The sequence below is a fragment of the Emydura macquarii genome, unplaced genomic scaffold, assembly GCF_026122565.2.
Source record: "Emydura macquarii macquarii isolate MOO-44397 ecotype Brisbane River unplaced genomic scaffold, CSIRO-AGI_Emac_v2 contig_318, whole genome shotgun sequence".
NCBI classification, from domain to species: Eukaryota; Metazoa; Chordata; order Testudines; family Chelidae; genus Emydura; species Emydura macquarii.
Window position 1 is genome coordinate 7,389,362 of NW_027130455.1, and position 14,163 is coordinate 7,403,524.

Consider the following 14,163-nt stretch of genomic DNA (forward strand, 5'->3'; position numbering starts at 1 on the left):
CAGAAGAAAGTCAGGATTTATGTTTTCCAATCACAGCATTACTCAAGGCCTGTATGTGCTGAGAAATCATCTAATCCTTTTACACTAAGTGCTCTTCTTCCTCTCCTCCTTACCAAAAGATGCAGTATATACCTTGGGAAAACTCTGAAATGCCATTGAAAACAATGATTTTGTACAGGTGTAATTGAGGGCAGAATCTGGCCAGGAATTGTCTTAGTCCAGTAATTTTGATTCATTTCTAATAATGCTATCTCTACATAATTAATACTAAAACCAGTAATTTTGACGTGTTAGTTCTAACAAGATGATAGGGTGACAGATGCAATACTATGTGAATCAGGTCTGCTTACACAGAACTTTAGCAGTTAGATTCCCAGGTGTCAGACACCTTAAAAATACCACAGAGAGGTGGGTTAGATAAGATATATTACATAAATGAGATAGATAATAAAAAGGATGGCACAATATCCTGAGCCACAGGAGGATAGGCATTAAGGAAACGTCACAAATCTCTAAGTACTGTGTTTGAGTGGGGCCAAATACTGCATTAATTTGCAGACTGTGAAACTCATCAACTTCAATAAGGTTGCACAGACTGTGAGTAACTGCAAAATACTTACTATTGTCTGAACTGATTCCAACCCACTTTTCCAACACTTGAACCCACTCACCTAGTTCGCTACTGGTAACAATTTGCAACTAATGAACTGCAAAAAGTGAAATATGTAGCCAGAGTCTGCTGAATTTCCTAGACTGTAGCAAAGCAATAATTCCATCTACACAATCTCACCAGGGCTTGCTTCCCTCTCACTTACCATGCACCAGTTCCACAAGGGTGCAACTCCACCAAGACCAGTGAAGTTACTCCTGAGTGACAGGGGTGTAAACGAGATTAGAATCAAGTCCTCAAGAATTGGCTATAATCATCACAAATTGTTAGGCAAGGAGGAAGCACCATTCTGTGTTCAGTTTTTGAGGTCATTCTTGGAAATGTTATTTCTGAAGCCTGCTGTTCTCAGTTCTTCTAAGAGTTTTTTAGAAGTACTTAAAACATTTTTTTTCATTTGAAAGTAATTAAAAAACAAATGTTCTTTCAAGATTTGGTACTTCCCTGAGGTTTAGTCTGTTATTGCTCACACTGTGTGATCACTTACATATAATTTGGATGCCAGATAGAAAAGAAAAACTGTCAGCTCTCTGCTATGAAACTAGGCCACTTCCATTAACATTTTTGTGGCAAAGACTTAAGGATGATTGTAGGGTTTCCAGGGGGGAGTGGATACCATGCTGTTTCACTACAGTCATGGCACCACATGCCACACACTCTGCAAAGTTCCTTCAGAGGACATTATCTGCCTATGAAGCGTCTAATCACTGCCAGGAAGTGGCTTGATCACACTATGTCAATGTAGTTGAAGTCAATGAGACTACTCACCTGCTTAAAGTTACGCACGTGCTTAAGTGCTTTGCTGAATCAGGGCTTGAGTGCAGAGAGAACACATGTAAAAATCACTAAAATGTAAAACATTTTCACACTTCGCAAGGGATAAATTCCATTTAAATCTGCACAATAACCAAGGGCCAATTTTTTGAAAATAGGCCAGTAAGGTGAGCCTGCAAAATGTGCAGATGCAAAAACATCCATTTACATTCACAGCTGGAGATTGGTGTGTGCATTTACCCAATCCATCCCTATAGTTGCCTATTTTGCATTTACACTTGCTATTACTATTGATTTGTATTACCGTAGCATCGAGAGGCCACTGCCAATAATCAGGACCCCATCAGGCTGACACACTGTAAAAGTATTCCTTCCCCTAAGAATTCGCAATCTAGGTTATGACAATACACAACATGTGGATGAGATAAACACATAGAAGGTGGCAAATGACAAGGTCACGGTAAAGAAAGCAAGTTATCATAGATAGCAGCGGTCTCACTACAGCACCAGTCTAGCCAGTCATCCGTTTGCACCCTCAGTTCTATATTTTGGGGACACAATTTAGTTGCCTATTTTTGAAAACTTGGACCAAAACGTCTGTGCTTGTTTTTCATAGGATTCTTGCAGTCCTTTTTCCTAAGACGAGAGCCACCCTTGCCCACTGTTCAGTGAAGAGCAATTGAGTACTGCAGTGTAACATGATACGTTGCACTGGGTGAAAAATGATACAAGATAAAATCCAGATCTCCCATTAAAGTAAATGGCAAAATTTCCCTTGACTTTAATGGGAATCAAGATTTGGCCCACAATTTGCTTACGTTTTTTCAGACCATTCTGAAGAAACTCTAAGCTTCTCTTCAAGGAGTCACTAACAGGAAAAAGAACTGGGGTTAATTTTACAGGCAGGTGTGTAAGGGTCCTTGCTTGCTTATCAGCTTTATTTTTAGTACCACAGACTGCCTCTGCTGTTAACAGAGAAACATCAAGCCTGCTGGCAAACAGTTGATGATCCTGATAAAGAAAGCCAATGTCTTCCAGTATCTGGACAGGGCTACTGGGGATGTAACAAGCAGATAAGGGGCCTATAAGAAAGAAAAATGGAATGTCAATGCCTATAAGCCGAATTGAATGGAATGAATGAAAAGTCTTGCTGCCATGATTCATGTTGGCAGTCTGCTGGAATAATGTTCTGAGTGTTGCTGAATGTAGCTCTGCTGGAGCATCCATAGTTCTTTTTTGATTCACATCATTTCAGATTTAGGGCCCATTCCTGCCAGGTCTGAGCGCTTTCTGGTGAGGTGCTGAACATATTCAATTCCCATTGATTTCATTAGGAGCTGAGAGCACTCAGTATCTCTCAAGAAGTGTTCTGCACCTTGCAGGATTGGTCCTTTAGTATGGAAAATGTATCCAAGGTCAGCCACCCAGCTGATTGCTTCAATACAATGTAACATTGTTTTTTCTACTGTACCAGGAAGGTTTATACTACACCATAATTCAACACAACTGTTCTGCTCAGTTATACAAACCACGGGAAAAAATATGCCTTAAACTTAACTGTAAAAGAAAAGAAAGCACAGCTGTCCTTTGAACCAAACACAGGAGGCAATTCCAGCTGTAAGAGGCCCTGCAGGTTCAAAACTAAGCACTGGAAGCTCCACAGCTCTGCGGTTCAGGATTTACTATATTCAGGTCTAGATCAATATCACAAAAGCACTGTTAGACTAAGGGACCAATGACTGCTGAAGGTCTGCCATGTTGTGAACCATCAGGAATCTAGACTATTGTTCTATATCATTGGAAAGCTGGGAAACCCTCACCCACAAAGGCAGAAAGAATTAATTTCTAGCCCTGGCAGAGTATGTAACAAACTCATAAAATCACATTATTTTGATTACTAATTTATTTCCATCATCACTGCATCAATTACCTTTTTAATCTGACATGATTTACTAAAATCAAGATAAAACAGTTAAACTGAGTCTACATTGGTGTTAAGAGGGGTTTTCAGCTGGGTTTAGCTAACGCCCTTGAGAAAAGCAATCTTTTTCTTAGTCTAGACAGGGCCCAAATTAGAATTTGGCTACAATCCCAAGGCTGACACCACTGCTCTTAAGAAATGAAAGGGATGTTGAATCTTCATAAGCGGCCTGAACCTTGGTCTTACATCTCATCGGAAAGGCAGTCACTCAAACAGCACAAGACCATCAACACCAAGATAGTACATTGGTTCCGAAGAACAAGTGTCACCTACTGAATCATCAGTACCATTCTTGCACCAAACCAGTTTAGCGTTTGAGGTCTCCCATCCCAATACTGAGAAGGCCTGATCCTGCTTAGCTTATAAAATTTGGCAAGAGCGTAATTGAAGGTATGTCCACAAAATAGGAATGGGAAGTAAATATAGAGATTGTATAATTGAAAGACAGGGTTGAGAAATCCAAATATATATAACAATCCCAAAGGCAGCAATCAATACAAGCTAAAGTCCATGAAGCATTTTACATGGAAGTTCAGTGAACTCATGAATAAGTGATGTAGAACATCTGATGTAGAACATAATTGTTTCATAGAGTACCATCTCCACCACATAGGTAGAGATAACATGACTCAGTGTGTACAGATGTTCTTAATATGGAAAAAAGAAGATCTAGCTAGAGCACAGACAGAACCACATCACGAATAACAATGCTCACATTTCTTAGGGCTGCCATAATGCTAACAAAAATTAGAAGCATGTCTTCTACTCTCTTCAGCTCACTATTCCACCTACTACCTAGACTCAGTTCCTCCTGATTGATGAGTTCCCTTGCTCCCTCCATCTCCCACATCCTTAAGCATTCTCTATCACCTAACTCCTTTTCCCCAACCGTCAAGCATGCCATTGTCACTGCTAGTCTCAAAGAATTTTGCATCCAATTACTACCCCTCTCCTCTTTCCCTTCACTGTTGAACTCCTTGAATGCACAGTCTAATCCTTCTGACCTGTCTTCCTCTCTGCTAGCTCCCTCCCCAATCCTCTTCAATCAGCATCTGCCTGCTGTGTTCCACTGAAAAAGCTCTTTCCAATGACATCAGTGAACTTTCCTGGCCAAGTTGCATGACCTCCTCTCTATCCTCATGCTCCTTGATCTATAATCTTCAAAATGGTTCATCACTTCCCACTCTTCCTCAGAGCTCTCTGTCTCTCTCTCTCTCTCTCTCCCTTGTAGGCTTCATAGACCCGTAGACTTTAAGGTCAGAATGGACCAGCTAGTCTGACCCCCTGCACAATGCAGGCCACAGAACCTCACCCACTCCTGAAATGGACACTTAACCTCTGGCTAAATTACTGAAGTCCTCAAATCATGGTTTAAAGACTCCAAGTTACAGAGAATTCACCACTTACACTACTCTAAACTTGCAAGTGACCGGTGCACCATGCTGCAGAGGAAAGCAAAAAAAAAGCCCTAGAGCCACTGCCAATCTGACCTGAGGGAAAATTCCTTCCCAACCACAAATATGGCAATTAGTTAGACCCTGAGCATGTGGGCAAGACCTACCAGGCAGATACCTGGATAGATGCCTGATCTCTCTTGTTTCTCTGCTTATTTCTGATTCTTCAGGGTCCCTTCCCCACTTTCCCTTCCCTTCCCCACTTTCTGTCAAAGTCTTTCAGGGATCTGTTCATGAGCCTTTTCTTTTCTCCCTCTGCACCTTTCCCCTGAGAAACCTCATCCAGTAGCACAAATTAAATCACCACCATGCTGATGGCTTCCAGATCTACCTACATTATCCCCTTCAGCCAAATATGTATTCTTGGCTGCCTTTTAGAACTCTCTCTCTCACTTCATCTTTGCTCCCTTCTCTACTACTGCTGTCAACTCCACTCTCTTCCAGCTATTCTTGAAATCATCCATGACTCTTCCCACTCCACCCCTGAATATTACCGCTGACATTAATCCTGCCTGTTTTCCTCTATAACCACTCCCAAGTCCACCTGCTTCTCTCCACTCCCACCATGTCCAGGCCTTGATTGCCTCTTGCCTCCGTTGCTGCAGTCTCCTCCTTTCTGGCTTATCTAATGATCACCTCAGTCCTCCTTTCAATCAGTCCAAAATGCAACCACAAAATTCATGTCCCTTGCCCACTGCTCAGACCATGTCCAGCCTCTGTTCAGACTCCATCACCAGCTTCTCATCACCATCTGCAGCAAACTAAATTCCTTCTCCTTGCCTCTAAGGCTCTGCACAAACTGGCTTAGGCTTACCATCTGCTCCTATCTCTTTCCACTCCATCTCCTGTCCCCACGTGCTTCTCAGACTGCATGACTCACCTTCCCCTTTGTGTTCTTCTCTAGGTCTTGGTTCTGAGCAGGCTTCCATGCTGCCCTATAAGTCTTCCCTCCCTACATGAGGCAAAAATACCTCCTTTCTCTTTAAGACTCACTTCTTCAAGGAGACCTATCATCAACAACAGTCCTCTCCTAAGACTGGTGTTTATCAACTAGCTGAGCATTTACTAATTAAATGAGTAAAAATATTTATTTGACTAAAAAGAAAAAAAAACATCCAAAAGTCACAGAACTACCAAGACATGAGCTAAACTGCGCCCCTCATTCACTCTGCCTTTTGCACTTTCCATTACTCCCTCCTGTGTTTGAATACTCCCTGTCTATATTATCTTTCTAGGCTGAAAAATTCTTTACAGCAGGGATCTCGAGCCTGATTCTCCACTTCCACTGGTTTCATGCTTATGCAGCATGGACGTCGGCGGATGTCCTTTTGATGTACATCAGTGTAAGTTAGTGGAGAATCAGGCCCTTCATCTTCTCCCCTGTCTGTAGCACAGAGTTGTCATCAAATAAATAATAAATGACGAGCAGCATACAGCATGCTGGCAAGCCTGTAGTCTTGCAGGAGAGACAAGCAGCCAAGGATGATACAAAGTAATTTCCCCTGATTACTCAGAGTAAGATAAGGATAACTGAATATTTGATAGCACACACTGCACACATTTTAAATGACATTTGGTTTCAATGAGCCAAACTCTGTTCTCAGTGTCATTAGTGACTTTTCCCTGAATCAATTCCACTGCCCTCAGTAGGGCTGAATGAGTGTAACCCAGAACAGAATTCGGCCCAATACCTTCATAGACACTGAGATGCAAACTCTTTTTTTTTTTTTTTTTTTTTTGGTGCTCAGAGAAGAGGAAAGCAGAGTTGTCATGAAATGTTAATGAATTCACCATTTGATCATTCAAATTAGGCATGATCTGCTGAACAGAATATCTATATTTAGAGAGCAGCAGGGAAAGATTACTCAATTGGGTGAATATAAGGCAAAAAAAGATGGTCAGATTATCAGGGTAAATTGTTCTGGAACTTGTGTTGATACCGATATAGACCAAAAAAATATCTGTTGAATGGAATTTTCATTTCTAGCATGATTATATAATATTCTGCTACAAAATAATGTTTTAACGACCTAACCCCTGCCTACCTCACACACACAAAATTCCCTTTGAATTAAGCCGTGGGAGTTTTGCATAAAACAAGCCTAGATTTGCTTTATGACTATAAGTTGTATACTGCAGCACGTCAGAAAAATGTAAGCAAGGAAAACAAACTGTCATCCTGTACTGCCAACCCCAAATATTCAAAAATCATGAATCAGGCCCCCAAAATGATGGAACTGTCTTAAAATCATGAGATTTTTTTTTTTTTAAATAATAATTTGGGATTCTGTTTACCTGCCTGGTTGTTGAGCCTTCAGGCTGCACTCGCATCATGTTTTCAAGCTTTTCTCTGCATTCATGAGAGCTAGCAACTTCCTTTTTCAATGAAAACAGAAATTCTCACCCAATCACTTGTCTCCAGGAGCCGGAGGTTTAAGTAAAACATCAATGCCACAAGACTCGCAAATACACTCACAAGAGTTTGGCAACCAGGATGATCTCCCGAAGTGTTCACATGCAGAGCCAGATTCTGATCTCAGGTTCACCAGTCCCAATCGCAAGTAACTCCAGCTCAAGCAAAAATCGTCCCTCTCTGCATCGTCTCTCACTGTAGTGGTGTTTCATGTTCCATGTGCATCGGTTTGAATAAAATGTCAGATTTAATTGGCACAGAAAACGTACACCAGTTTGCGTGTCAAACAGATAACAGTTGCTGAAAGATCCGTGTTTGGCAGAGGGCCAGAACTCAGACCATACACAATAAAATAAAACTTGAAAGCTATTTAAGCTTAATAGGCAGTTCCAGTCCAAGGCAGAAGTCTCTCCTCTTTGTGTCTGATGCTATTAATGGAGTTTCAACAACTGAGCGTTTGTCTCTGCAGGAGAAGGGGCTGCTCCCAACAAAGACAAGGGCAAAACTTCCATTTATGTCAATGGGCTGCGCTAACAGAACTCACCCCAAAGTCACTTTACCAGGCATAGCCTTTGTTCCTGTGTACAAACTCTTAGAGGTGGTGACTGACCGCTTTCCAACAAAGCATTTTATCATGCTGCTCCCCACAGGTGGATCGCCAAGGCACTGCCTTCTCTGCATTCAAGCCTCTTTTAAAAACCACTTCTTCCATAACACCCACCAGAAATGAACTGGAACAAGAGAAAACACCTAAACACTAAGGGTAAGATGGGCAACCAGACAGAGAAGACGTCTCCCAGAGCAGGCAATGCACAAGGCCATCCTAAGTAGCCCTTTCGGAGGGTCTAGGGTGGGACCTGAGGCTTGTAGAAGGGGCACTAGCGGGATTTGTGAGCAATGCCACTTCCCCATCCTGCCCAAGTTACACCACATGGAGTTTTGGCCCTCAGCACAACCTGAAATCAAGGTGCAAAGGTGGTTTAATGCACAAGAGACACAGCACTGAATCTCACCCTGAGCCCTCTGGGTCTGGATTTCCTAATGCGACCCATCTTCCACACGTCTCTGTTTCACAAAGTGAACTCTTTGAGGCAGACAATGTTTTCACTTCTGTGTATCGTACAATGTCACTCCATATTGTACAACAGCACTGGTTCTAAACCAACTAAATAGTAACACAAAGCCCAAGTTCTCACCTTGTCATTGTCCTCATGACGATGCAATGAAGGAAATCTCTATGGGAGTCTTTCATGGCCTTGCAGGCTAGGCTGGCAGGACGCTCGACCAGCCTGCTGGGAACATCAGGCCAAGTGGCAGCCCTCCACGAAACACACATTGCTGCTGGCCCAGTTATGGAAAGCCAGCAATCCCCAGGCCATACACTGAAACAGGCAGGAAGAAATATAGAGGGCCAGTGCCATAGGCAGCAACAGTGCTGCTGAAAACCAGTTCTGACAGCAAATGGGAGCAGGCAGGAAGAGAAAGTGGACTGGCAGCAAGAGAATGGCAGGCAGCACATGTAACCATATGAAGGCTGATTCTGAGAGAGACTGAGACAAGGAATTGGCTCCTTAGAAAGTTACTATTTGTGTTTCGAGCCATTCAAGCAGCAGGTTATCTCCCACGTTGAAAAACAATCTGAATTTGGAAGCATTGCTGGGAAGGAAAGTGGAACAGGAAAAACAGAATGACGGATGTGGCAGGCGTTTATTTTCTAGCCTTTTGGCTCACAGTGGCTCTTTTGCTTTACCCTGCCTTGAAAGGGGCCTTTTCATTCTTGCATGAATTACATAATCAATTATTTGTTCTTTAATTATCTGAAGAAAGGGATGGAAGGTGATTGCTTTCAACATTGTTTTTAAACAGGAGTTATGGAGAGAAGGGAAGTGGTTAGTATCTGGGAAGACAAGAGGAAGACAAAGATGTGTGTAGATGTGTGCAAGAGAACTATGACTAGGAGAAATAATGTGGAAGTACTAATAGACCATTATTATTTATATTACCGTAGCACCTACGATCTAACTAGATCAAGTCCCCATTGGGCTAGATGCTGTACAGACATATAAGAGACAGTCTCAACCCCAAAGAGTTTACAGTCTGAGATCCTGGTTCACTGTATCACCAGCACAGGAACAGAGAAAAGACAGCGTTACAGCACCATGGATTGGGCTCTATGTATCTAAAGCCATGCATATGCAGGACTGCTGCCAGTCCAAATGCAAGCCTGGTATTTGCTTCTAGTTCAGGGGGCTGGTAATACAGTCCATCACTTTGAGCTCTTTCAAATCCTCCCTCAGGTGGTAGTAAGCCAGATCTGTGGCCATCTGACGGCTGTTGACTGACTGATGTGAAATGGGTTACTGATCTCAGTCCATTTCCTAATAGACACGTATCCACATAATCAAAAACACCATCCTAAAATTGGGAGCCTAGCAGTCTCCGCAGAGGAACTAAAGATGGGTCTAGTGACTGTCCCTGATCTGTGGGTAACAAGGGGAATTCAACCGCCATAGCTGTTAATTCATCCCCAACATACACCAGCACTATTTCCATTTGAAAATAAATACTGCTTAGTTTAGTTAGCTCCTGTGAGCCACATCTCTCTAGACATAATTCAGGTGGGGTAGCTAATCCCCCCCCCCCCTTTCCTTTGCTCTTCGCACTTTTGTTTTCTTCTCATTCTATTATCCAACATGTGGATGTAACTGAGAAAATGTAGCAGCCGAATCAGTGAGACCCTTCATTAGCAGCATTTCTTTAACTGGGTAATTTCTGATACAGTTTCTGCTGTCCCCTCTGTTTCACTGTATACTGGCCGAGAAAGGGGAGTTTGGAGCTGATGCCCATTGCCAATGAGACCAGAAGACAGATATCTCCTGCCACCCCACGCTTTAAAAAGATCACTCTTGAAAGCAGAACTTCTTGGAGCTTTGGCAGGGACCAGCTCCACCTCTACCTCCACATCCGCAAAGCTGAGGACTGGAAACATCGCAGGCTGTACAGTCCAGAACGGTTGATCTGGTCAGACCATGGGCGCTCTGATTCAGATAGCTGACCTTGCTCCCACGAGGAAGAGAAGGATTCCTTCTGGTTTCTTTCTCCTGGGAAAGCCCCTCAGCCTGGAGTGCCTTGGCACAGGGGAGTCTCAGGAAGAGATGGGGCAACTTAGCCTCTTTGAGGATGTAGTCTTTGAGACCAAGGCCATTGGAAGGGAACATGAATCCCCCGCTCCTACATCCTGCCTCCTGTTAGAGGATGACAGAGTGTGGTGGAACAAGCAAATGCCAGCCTCTGCCACTTCTTAGGTAGTTTGTGCCTGAAGTCCTTCCTTTGTCTCTCATGCTTACAGCTCTGTCTGAAAGGGAGCAGTTTGCTGTGTCTCACCAGAGAATTTAGTGCTTACCCCACTAAGATTTTTTCTGCCACCCTGGCTTGTCCTTAGTTTCATGTGAGACTCCTTTTCTGTGGAGCCCCCTTGGGAAGCCTGTGGATTGTGGCTGAGAGAGGGATTGATCCCAGACTTGCCTAGCACAGGAGGATAGGCCCCAAGGGGCCACCAGATGGAAGGAATGCAGATCTGAGAAAACCAGCCTCCGTCCTAGGGGGTCTTGGATAAAGCCATTTACCTGCTGATGCAATAGGAATTGCAGCTCAGGGGTAGGACTGGATGGGAAAGCCCCTGATACAGGCTCAGAAAGAGTGATTAGAAAAATGGTGCTGGGCTTAAAGGTCCCTGCAACAATCTAATGACTCTATAGTCACCAGCAGTGGCTGGCGATATTGGCTCAAGCACCTTGGGGGAGTTTCTGGGTCCCTTTGGATGCTGATCCTTGCAGGGGTATCCTCCACTAGCTACTTGTCCTGGGCTAGGGTCACTTGATCCAGAGCCATGGCAGAATAGCCTAGGCCATACCTTCCTAGCGGATGCTACACCGGAAAGGCCTGGTTGCTTGTTACAAGATAGACACAGGTCCCCGTCCAGACACGCAATGATAGGCAAGTGCCGGGTGTGTAGTTCTGCCTTTAAGTTCTGTCTCCAAAGCTGCAAGCAGGCCAAAGCTCTGCAGACCTTGCTCCGAATAAGAAACAGCAATTCAGAGTATTGACCTGCCAGGGCCCTGTGATGGGCCTGTAGGGGTGAAGCTTCTGACATGTTTCAAAAAGCCACTTGACCCTTGAACTTAGGCAATACCATAACTATGGGAATGACCTCAGAAAAAGGGGGAGCTAGAGGCAAGTACTTGGCCCACAGTTGAGGACAAAAAAATTTATCTTGGCAATAAATCATGCCCATGGATACCAAGCGTGATCTACTAACTTGAGACTGGTATGGGCACAGCACCAACGCACTGACCTGTTGAAATCAATCGGAGCCGCAGATGTCCAGCATCTCTGCAAATCAGGCTCAAGGGGCCAGGTTTTCAGAAATGCACAGCTCCCGTTTAGGCCCCCGAATGAAGTGCCCAGCACCCTGCAGCTCACACTGAGAACAGAAGATAATGAGCCGTTTTGAAAATCCACCCACTAATTGTGCTGCCTAAATGGAAGCTGTTCCAGGCTGAGTGCTTTTAAAAATTTTGTTCAGGGTTTCTCAAGTTAGGACACTCCTCTGCTCCCTCCTTCTCCCCCCCCCCCGCCCCCCAAAAAAATGGAAGCACCCAGAATCACTAGCCACTTTTGAAAATGTAAGCTTAGATTTCCACTCATGGATGAGAGAGAATTAGGTGAGCTGATCCTGAATGGTTCTGAAAAGCACAGTTTATAGGTAGATTGCTCAGAATTATGCTGAGCAGATGCTTAGAACCGAGGGGATTTTTAATTAGATGAAATTTCCAGCAGATATATGTACCCGGAACAGATTCCAACAAAACTTTGAGAAGCAAATCAAATAAAGAATTTAAAAGAGCCTTCAGAGTTCTGTCAAAGATGTTTCCCTGGAGCAGCCAGAGATTGCTGCCTGAAGTGCCTTTGTAAAGTAACAGCAAGGTGAGGTGCTTTTTTTGGTTGGTTCCAACAAATATCACTGAAAAAAATGATACAGCCATTTGTTTGGAGAGGGGGCATTAGGGAGTTTATTGCTTATGAAAGATGCTAGATTTACAGCCTTGGAGATTAACATTCTCTATCTGCAGAACAGGTACAGCACAGGCAATGGCACTGGTAATACAAGTTTCACCACACAGTCCCATCAACACGCACAACCACAACCTGCAAGGTCTTCCTCAGCCTATGGGGACAGTGCAGGTTAGCCTGAGCTCTCTGGTAGGGCTAGGATCTATAGGGGAGGTCGCACTGCAGTGGCTGCACTGATCTGCTGATACGATAATTTTGGTCTCTCTCTAATGCCCTCACTCTGGTCTATTTCACTGGCAATAAATTCACCAAAATAAGATCTCAATGAATTTTTTAAAAAATGGCAGGGAATCACCCTGATGCTTCAAACAAGTCAGTGAAACAAGTGATTGTGCAAACTTATTTGCTTACACTTACATAATCACCATAAACATATACACAATGAACCTCTGCTCCAGTTAACTACCAAATAATGTGAATGCATGCTAACTATGAGCTTTAAATTAGGGGAAAAAATAAGGCAACAGAATCCATGCTGAATTTGTTTTGTCTGAATATTCAGTATATTATTATAGCAACTGTTTTATGGATTTTTAACCTGATCACAAGGCCATTTGGGGTGGAAACTGCCCCCACCATCCTCCCATTACCATGTTCCCTCTTCTCCTTGTCTCTCCTTCTTCTGAGGGTGCCAGGCACAGGCTTCATATGCCAAGCTACAGGATGGAGGATCTTTTTTCCAGGGACATCAGCTCTCTGGCAGATGCCACATCCAGCAATTGTGCTGGCAGCTCTGGGGATGTCTCCAGGTTTATCACATGCATGGACTGCTGATGGGTTTTCTCGATGTACTTGTTTGCCTGAGCCCTGTTTATTTTTGATTTTGAGGAATTTCGGGGCTAGTTATTCATCAGAATTTCTTCGGTAAATGGAAAACTTTTCCCCCCACTATACAAATAAATGCCTAAATCCTGCAGTCCAAGAGTGCGTTGCAGAAGGTCCTGAACACAGTCGGAGTCTGCTACAGCAAGAGGGGTACATAAGGAGAGCACATTTCCTCTTCTTCTTCCCATGCACTGCGGAATACATCTCCCTGGCTTCCACCCTGGGCCTGATGAAGATGGATCTGGGGATGGGATCACCGCAGATCCCCTGGCATTGGGGAAGTGTAGCAGGCAATGGATGCTACTGTCCCCAGGTTGGAGAGACAGATATGGATGCAGCCAACCCCATGTATTTTTCCCCCATCCAGAGACTTTGCACACAAGCTGTTCAAAGGGACCAGGATTGGGTCCACTGCACTGTTTTAGCTATGAGAATCATCATACAGACCACCGCCTAGCCTCCTGTATTTCTCATTTGTCATGAGTTTTCTTGGGTTCTCAGACAAGAATACTGTCACTGGCCTGTACACAAATACATTATTTATGTAGGTAAAACACTTCTTCTGAAGAGTGAGTCATTGCCAGCATTGAATGTACCAAAATTTGACATTTGAATACAGAGAGATATGACATTACAATACATACAGGTAGATCCAATAGTCAAACCTGTAATCAATCTAGCTAACTATTTTTAATATGTCTCTCACTGTGCCTAGGCACCCTGTTCTGGAGAATACGATTCCATGGCCATCGTATGCACATACAAATCAGTGCATGGAGCTATGCCAGTTTATACAAGTGGGAAGTGGTAGGAGCCTTAACACCTTTGAAGAGCTGGGCCTTAGTCTTTATAGGTGTAAACTGGCATAGCTCCAGGCATCGATTTATACATCCTGAGGATCTAGCCCTGTATCAGG

General features: G+C 43.6%; 1 protein-coding gene across 1 annotated transcript in view; it reads right to left on the bottom strand.

Annotated features, from left to right (window-relative positions):
• The window catches only part of AMOTL1 (angiomotin like 1), a 109,016-nt gene that overhangs the window by 81,231 nt on the left and 13,622 nt on the right, over positions 1-14,163 (bottom strand). The gene's annotated exons all lie outside the window — the stretch shown is intronic.